Source organism: Pygocentrus nattereri, chromosome 25 (assembly GCF_015220715.1).
Source record: "Pygocentrus nattereri isolate fPygNat1 chromosome 25, fPygNat1.pri, whole genome shotgun sequence".
NCBI classification, from domain to species: Eukaryota; Metazoa; Chordata; class Actinopteri; order Characiformes; family Serrasalmidae; genus Pygocentrus; species Pygocentrus nattereri.
Window position 1 is genome coordinate 29,970,040 of NC_051235.1, and position 9,156 is coordinate 29,979,195.

General features: G+C 41.4%; 1 protein-coding gene across 1 annotated transcript in view; it reads left to right on the forward strand.

Annotated features, from left to right (window-relative positions):
* Window positions 1-9,156, forward strand: part of adamts18 (ADAM metallopeptidase with thrombospondin type 1 motif, 18) — a 133,420-nt gene that overhangs the window by 39,125 nt on the left and 85,139 nt on the right. The window lies entirely within an intron of this gene.

Here is a 9,156-nt window from a genome sequence, read left to right on the forward strand (position 1 = left end):
ATCAACAGAACTTTGTAGTATCTTTGAACTAGAAACTTTGTATCTTGGAAATGTTCATACCCTCTTAACTGTCGCTCGAAACAGCACACACCAAGTAAAGCGGGTGCTGTTTCCACCTGTTTCCACCTACACACTTAGAAAAGGTGGTCCTTTAAGGCCTCTTTAGTAAAGAAAATGATTCTATACAGAACCGGGAACACGCGGAGAACCCTTTGCATGATTAAGGGGTTCTTTGCATCATGAATGGGTTTTTCAGGTCATTCAGACTGATGATTACAGATTTCAGATTTTCCAGGTTGATTTGATCTGCGGCTTGATCGGAAGCTTAAGTGCACACTGTGATTACAGCAAAAACACATCAGCAAAACCTAGAAATTCTGAAATTACGGTTAATATTCGTTAAAATCATGCAGAATTTGTAAAGAAAATCTGATAACACTTTCTATGAATGTCACGTTTGTAAGCATCTCTAAACACATTCATAACATGTTATAATGCATTCATAAGTCATTATAATCAGTTAGAAATATTTGTAATTGTAATGAATTCCACTTTATAGCCATGCTTATTATACAATATGAATTGTTAATATAATGCATTATAAGTGGTGTTAATAACATGTTATACTGTCAGTGCTAAAGAAGTCAGTCCCAGCTTGGAGAGTTTAAAGTAAAGACTAATATAAAGTTTATTTACTGAGAGTTTAATTTCTCAGCGCTGGAGCTGTTAGAGCTGCATCTTCAGGGCTTCAGTCCTGAATATTCAGATGCTCCAAACAGGCCGTCCAGCCTAGAATCACTGCTACAGTGAGCTTTTCTTACCCAGCGTCCCGCTTTAAATGCTACACTACATTACATCACAGCAAACCAGGTACCCATCAGCCCCTCCCCTGAACCCCCTCTGACATCACACTGAGTGTGAAGTCACTGTGGAGCGAAGGCCTGGAGAGGGAGGGGTGAGATAGTAGAGTGCTGTCGTCGTAATTTGTTCCCTCACTGGTTCTAAAGTCAAGCTCTAGAACCCTTCACTCTGTAACACTGCACTACACTACAGTACAGTAATGCTGGTTTCTGCTGGCGTTTTATTGGATATGCAGTGTTAAGTCAGTGCCAGACTAACAGTGGTGAACAATAACAGTGGTGAACATTAACAGTGGTGCACGCTAACAGTGGTGCACATTAACAGTGGTGTACATTAACAGTGGTGCACATTAACAGTGGTGAACGTTAACAGTGGTGTACATTTAACAGTGGTGTACATTTAACAGTGGTGAACATTAACAGTGGTGAACATTATGCAGGTATTCGATGAATTCTTCCTTTTCTGATGCAGAGACGTCCATGTTTAATGTGCACACCTGCAGGGGATCAGTCTCTGGTGTTATTTCACAAAACCTTTCAGTTTCTGAATCAGCAGAGGGTAGTTGGCAGCTTTCATGGCTGCTGCCTTTAGGGGTCACCACAGCGGATCATCTACCTCCATCTTGCCCTATCCACTGCCTCCTCTACTTTCACACCAACCATCTCCATGTCCACCTTCACTACATCCATAAACCTTCTCTGAGGTCTACCTCTTCTCCTTCTACCCAGCAGCTCCATCTCCAACATTCTTTGCCCAATATATCCACTATTCCTCCTCAACACATGTCCAGAACATCTCAACCTGGCCTCTCTGGCTTTATCTCCAAACTGCTCCACCTTCACTGTCCCTCTGATCTGCTCATTTCTAATCTTGTCCAGGCTTGTCACTCCCAACGAAAATCTCAGCATCCATGGCAGCTTTCATGATCATAATGCATATTTTGAATTTTTCCTTCTGGTCTCTCTTCCAGTTAGAAACAAAGCAGACACTCATTTACATTTACATTTACAGCGTTTAGCAGACGCTCTCATCCAGAGCGACTTACAAGAAGAGCTTCGTCTGTCTAGAGAAAGTCTCTCTGCTAGTTACCAGTAGGTTAGAGAGAGAAAGACGGTCCTGAGCTCAGATACTGATAGAAACACAGTCACTGTAGATACAGAGAGAGAAGGAGCAGAGCTGAACACAGAGCAATGCATCACAATCAATTCTTAACTCAGTGCTGATTTAAGTGCTGTATGAAGAGACGTCTGCATTTGTTGGCATCATTTTAAAGGCTTCCTTGTTTTGCTACGGTATTTTTAAAGGCTCTGTTACTGTTCTGTCCAGTCGAATTATTTTGCCTTATTTTAAAAGCTCAATTACTTCAAATAATCAGGTCTGTTTCTTGATTATGAGTGTATTGACAGCCCAACCCGTGGCCTCCTGAATCTTCTCACCCGCTCAGAGAACAGAAGAAGGAGCCGCGGTGAAGCAGATGGGATCGATTTCCTCCCATTATGGAGTGTGGTGTGCTAAATGCTGGGGGATGTTGTTAGATATCTGACAGTAAAGTTTGGTATGTCTCTGAGACAAATGGAATACACATGTGATAATTGAGTGTGGTGGGCCGGGGGGTAGCCGGGAGCCCGTCAGAAGCCCCCGGACTGAGGGGCTGTGGGAGAGATTCTCCACAGGAAACCGATAACGAGCTCGCGGACGATGTGCTAACAGCGCTGAGAGCGAGACGGCTTTTTGAAGCTTCCCGTTTTGGCTGGGCAAGTGTGACTGGACTTATTCCGTCATTCTCTTGCTAACGCTCCTGGAATTTGGAAGGAAGCGTAGAGACTTCTGTCTGTCTGTGTGGGTCTGTTTTTTCTACCTGGCCGGAAGAATCAGCAGGAAATCGATGCTGTCGCCAAATTTCCCAGATAACTTTACGGTGGGAGAGGAACTAACATAACTTTAAATCATGGATAATGGTAAAAAAGTTTTTAACCCCTATTTTCAATTAGAGTTTGAGGTAAAATCGATGGTTCTTCAAGAGTTCTTCAGTAAAGTGAATAGCTCTATATACAACCCTGAGTTCCACATTCATGCTTAAATGCTTCTTTGTATGCTGATCCAACAGTCTGATGGGCAATGTGTTATACATGGTTCTACATAGAACCTTTTGGAATTGGTTCTATATAGCACTGAAATGGGTTCTGTTATTGGTGCGATATCAAACGGGAACAGTCGTGGGCTGGAGGTTAGGGAACCAGTCTAGTGACCAGAAGGTAGCCAGCTTGATCCCCTCAGCAGACAGTAAGTGACTGAAGTGCCCTTGAGCAAGACACCTAACCCCCAACAGCTCCCCAGGCTCTGCGGATGGGGCTGCCCACCGCTCTGGGCAAGTGTGCTCACTGCCCCCTGGTGTGTGAGTTTGTTAGTGTGAATGTTCCCCTGCATGGTGGATGGGTTAAACGCAGAGGTCTAATTCCTCTGTGTGCAAATGCAGTTGGCTGATGGTTCTGAATTCAAGCTTGTAACAATAGAAGGACCCTTTTTTGGTGCTATATTGGTGCCATTTACAATACACTCTCCATCAATCTGATGACTCACTATGCAAAGAACCATGTAAGCATGAAAACGGTTCTATATAGAACTATGTTTTCTAAATAGAACTGTTGCCTTCACTGAAGAACCCTTGAGGAACCATCTTTAAAAGTCTAGTATTTTAAATGTTGTTTAAATGAGTGTCCAAATATGCCATTCACTCCCGAGCCCATACAAGACGATGCAAAACTAAGCCTGTTTTAAACTCACTGCTTTTATGACGTCACAAAACCAGCGTACTTATTTGCATATATCCGCCTATTCAGCCTAAAGCAGTTTAGCCCCGCCCATTCACACAGAAGTTATAAGGTGTGTTGCATCCTGCAGTTTAAATAGCAGGAGGGGAAATTTCTGAGGAGATTAGATAGAAGATAATTCACTTAATACGGAAGGAGAAAGTCAAAGGAAAGTAAGAGGAATAAGATAAAAGGTTTTTAATGTTTGTATTAATGCTTTTTGATGCAAAAAGGATCAAACTGAAGCTGTGTATTTAAATCTGAAAATCTGTACGTCTCTAAAATTATGGATTTCTGTTCACTTTACACTTAACCATCTCCTTGAAGAGATTTTATGCATCTTACTTAATTTGAAGGGAAAATCAAGGCCAATATTCATTTAAAATGTTCAATGCAACTTACCACAGGTATATTTTTGGTCAAGGATATCAGCAAAAATTTCCACAATCGTTGATAACATAAAAAAAAAATTAAAACTTAAATTTATCTGATTTTTGACTTAAAATAGACTTAAATACATGTAAATAAGCATTAAGTATAGTGTACTTTAACACTGCTTTTGATCATTTAGAGAAATGATCACCTTTTTTTCATGGACATTTGTATCGATTTTAATGGTTGTTATGATGGTAAAATATCTCAGAATAACTAGTTGAACTGTTATAATTACTAAAGGCAGTATTTCTTAGAAATTAAATGTAATTTTGCAGATTTTTACCATCACTGAGAAAACTGTTGCTGTTAATTAACAGGCTTCATCTGGCATCCCTGCAGACGGACCTTCTCCGTTTTTTTACAGATGTTTTTGCAGTGCATGCTCTGATTAAAACTGGAAATCGCGGTTAATCTCTCAGCCCTACGCCAGCGGCATCAGTCATGCATTATTCCCACCTGAATAAAATACATGACGTCAGTAGCTTTGTCTTTCCGTTCGCTCAATTTTGTCATTCAAATTGTAGAGTAATGTTTTAATCATGCTGAATAAAGTAAATCCAGTGGAGTTTTTGAGTCCAGATGTATCAGCGTTGTTTGCAGCACTGTGCTTTAGTTAAAGCTGCCGGGTCCCTCTGCGACGTTGAAGGCCCAGAGGGCGCCGAGGGCGAGGGACCCTGTTGCCCTGAGCTGTTTCGGTGAGAGCCGGTGGGCTCGGGGCTTGATGGCAGGCTGCCATAGCCTGCCAGTGTTTTCACAACACGTCCTGCTGTTTGCTTTACCACCTGCGAGGACACAGAGGGGTGCGTCAGGGTCACACAGACGGGGGCACGGAGAGTGAAGAGAGTTAAATGGAGAAGTGAATGCGCAGCTTTTCTGTGAGGATTTACGTGGGACGGGCGAGATTAGGCAGCATTCCAATGACAGGCGGAATGTGTGGTTCAGCAGTCGCTGGTTGAAGATGTCTGACCTTAAACGGGGGCATATGTAGGGGGCAGTGGGCCCCCCAGCTCAGGCGTACTGAGGGCAAGAGCGCTGTTAAAGCCAATTAGAATGAATTAGCTCTTCAGTGCCAAACCAGTGAGTCTGTTAGAGCTCAAATCAGAAAAATCAGTGCCTGATCTAAAGTTTCTCTGGTTCTGGTTTTTAACGTGATAAGCTAAATTTGCGCAGCCCCTCTACACACAAACACAGTCAAACAGCCAAGACGGGTTTGGGGTCTGAAGTTTTCTTCTTGACTTTTGAACTCAAGCTGTTTTGGAAGCCTAAACTAGCTTTGCCTAAATCAAACACACTCGCCTTAAAGCAGGTCAAATGGGATAATTCCATGTTTTTTTCTAAATTTCTGCATAATTAGATGGTTACGGTGTAAATAAAGTCATCTAGAGAGGGTAAATGTAAATGTCTTCATTCTAGAGTCCAATTCAGTGATAAGGAGCAGACGTCTGAAGAGTTTAACAGCTCTAAAAGCTCCACAGAGAGTTATTACACATTTCTTAAATCCATTCATGGTGGAGGGATACATGCAGGGTACTACGAGGCAAAATAGTCCCCAAAGAAAACGTGTTATTCCAGATTTAGCACCAGTCAAGGGTGAAACTTCTACTTAAGTTTTATTGAGTTTCAGGTGTTTCTACTTGGCAGTGTTACGAAATAGTGGATATTTGATAAATGGATTTGATCCAAGTTCCACTCTCAATCCCTGAAAAGAACAAAAGCTAAAGTTACAGTTCAGTAATTCTGTTTCGTTTTAGTTCAATTTCACAGTGGAAGTTATTGTTCGGATTTAATTTTCATGTTTTTGAAAAATGTTTAGTTTTATTTTTATTACACTTAATTTTTTTCAGCGTTATTTTAGGGGCTTGGCTTTATACACCTGTGGCCATGGAAGTAATTGGAACACCTGAATTCAATGATTTGGATGGGTGACTGAATACTTTTGGAAATATAGTGCAGGTTTCATCATCCAGTTCACATCAAACCCCTCTAAATGGTTCTGCATCTCAGTGAGAGGGTCATACAGACATTTTGAACACTTGGTGGAATTCCCCTTGAAATAAACCCAAATAGACTCATTGAAGTGGTCTCTGACTGTGTATGACCTCCTGATAAAAACATGAAGAAAAGTATGCACAAAATTCAGGCTTCAAGGGGCAACCGCTGCTATTTCAGCAACAGAAAAGAACCAAAACTCAGACACCGAGCACGCCTGAGCCAACTGATTACATCCAGTGTAAGCGGGAAATTTGAGTTAAGCTCTTTCTCAGTTACTTTAAGTCACTTTACCTCCTGATGCTTCTGTTGCACTAACTGCATTTCCACTCGTCAGCTCTTGTATGGGATGTTCTAGAAAGAGACTGAGAACCACTGCTGCATTAATAACTTTCACCCAGCACCTACATTTAGCTTAGTAACTCGGATAGGGTTGCTATTCTCTGGACACCGGAGTGGACGGGACTCCACGGGTTAATCTTTTAAACAGTCTTTTCCTCCAAACACCTCTTTCACCACGACTCAGGATGTTTAGAGTGAGAGAGAAGGGCTCTTCAGACGCAGCAATGTTTCCCTCAATCACTGAGGCTGTTTTCAGTGCTTAAAATGCGAGCAGCAGACATGCGCAGTGACGTCATGCATAATTACAGGTCACGTTTTTATTTACGTTTTTGGACAATATACACGAAGCACTACTCATCATAAGCTGTGTTTCTGGTGACTTTCTAAATAAAACATACGTTGCATTGAAAAAGACTGAGAAGTGTCAGGAGTTCAGACTTGAACCCACTGAAATAAAATGTGAATATATTACATATATTTGCATAGAATTATTATTGCTGTCGGCGCAAATCTTATCTCTCCATTTTTCAGTTTTTGACATAATTTAAAAGTACCTGTGGCCCTTTACATTGCATGTAAACTTCATGATAAAATGACCAAAAGAAATGACCCCAAATTATGTGGGGTCCAGTGACTTACATTAAGAGAGTATGCTTTTTCCTCCTGTAAAGCTCTAATTTTGGAGTTTTTTTGGAGAAGTTTTGCTCTGACATCAGCAAAAAGACAATAATACCGGAACGTTTAAGGGTTAAGGAGATAGGCAGGGCTGTGTGGTGCTGAGAGAAGACGTTTTTGAGGCACTCGGACACGTGATGCTTGGCTCACAGCCATTGAGGTCTTCAGAGAGAAAAGAGCTGGTGAAAGGGTCTGTTCCGTCCGAGCCCTTTTCTCTGGAGCAGCTGGGGGAAGGGGGGTACCTGAAGACTTCCTCAGATGCCCCAGGCTGCGATGCACCACCACTAACTTCTGAGTTGTTCGTGTGCAGATAGCTGCAGCTTTGGTGATGGACATTTCTGTTGTCCCTGCACAGCTGTTTTTCAGCTGGAAGGTCTGTGATCTTTCAGCCTCTCTGAAAGAAACTGACGCTTTCACGCTCAGAGCTCTTTCTCAAACAAACCCCAGTGCTATGTTGGTGCTTTATGTGATTGTTGGGAGTCTTGAGAATGCTATCTCCCATTCACACCGCCTCATTCAGAGTGTCCGTTCTTTATCTGGAACGTTCTAAAACTGTTGGATTGATAGTGTTGCTGTTTGGTGGTGAATCATTGTGATTGAAGGAGAACGCTGGTATTTGGTGAGGACAGTTGATGTTTGTTGGAGAACGAAATGTTGGTGTTTGATGGAGTTGTTCTATGGAAAATGAAGGGATTTGTTGGAGAATTATGGTTTTTGATAGTGAATGATGTTGTTGGTTGGACAGTGTGGGTACTGGAGAATGTTGGTTGGAGAATTTTGGTGTTTTATAAGGAATATTGGTATTTGAGGCAGAATGTAGGTGTCTAATAGACAGTTTCTTTATTTTGTGAAGCAAGTTGGCATATAGGTTGGAGAACATCTGTGTTTGTAAAGAAATTGTGGTTTAATGAAGAATGAAGGTATTTCCTTGGAGAGTGATGGTGTTTTATGAGTTTGGGGGGGTTTATTGAAGAATGTTGGCATTTGTAAGGAAATGTTGGTGATTTATAGACAGTTGTGATTAAAGAATGATGTTGTTTGTTGGAGAATGCTGGTATTTGTTGAAGGAATTATATTGTTTGTTGGAGGAATGCTGGTATTTGTTGAAGAGTGATGGTGTTTGTTGAAGAATGATGGTATTTGTTGAAGAATGCTGGTGTTTATTGGAGGAATGCTGATGTTTGTTGGATAAATGATGGCGTTCTGTGGAGAGATAAGGTGTTTTATTGAGAATGGAAGTGTTTAACCAAAAATGATGTTGTTTTACGGAGAAGGATGGTGTTTGTTGGAGGAATGATGGTGTTTGTTGAAGAATGCTGGTGTTTGTTGGAGGAATGCTGGTATTTGTTGAAGAATGCTGGTGTTTGTTGGAGGAATGCTGGTGTTTGTTGAAGAATGCTGGTGTTTGTTGGAGAAATTATGGCGTTTGTTGAAGAATGCTGGTGTTTGTTGAAGAATGCTGGTGTTTGTTGGAGGAATGCTGGTGTTTGTTGGAGGAATGCTGGTGTTTGTTGAAGAATGCTGGTGTTTGTTGGAGAAATGATGGCGTTGGTTGAAGAATGCTGGTGTTTGTTGGAGGAATGCTGGTGTTTGTTGGAGGAATGCTGGCGTTTGTTGAAGAATGATGGTGTTTGTTGAAGAATGCTGGTGTTTGTTGGAGGAATGCTGGTGTTTGTTGGAGGAATGATGGTGTTTGTTGGAGGAATGCTGGTGTTTATTGGAAGAATGATGGTGTTTGTTGGAGGAATGCTGGCGTTTGTTGGAGGAATGACAGTGTTTATTGGAAGAATGATGGTGTTTGTTGGAGGAATGCTGGTGCTCTGTGGAGAGATAAGGTGTTTTATTGAGAATGGAAGTGTTAAATGGAGAAGGATGGTGTTGTATAAAGCATGTTTGATGAAGAATGAAGAGATTTGGAGTAGAAGGCTGGTGGAAAATGGTGATTGGTGGATAATAATGGTGTTGAAGAACGCTGGTGTTTTTTACCGGGATACATTAGTACCTTTCTTCATTTTGACTGATCTATTGAATTATGAATTATTGT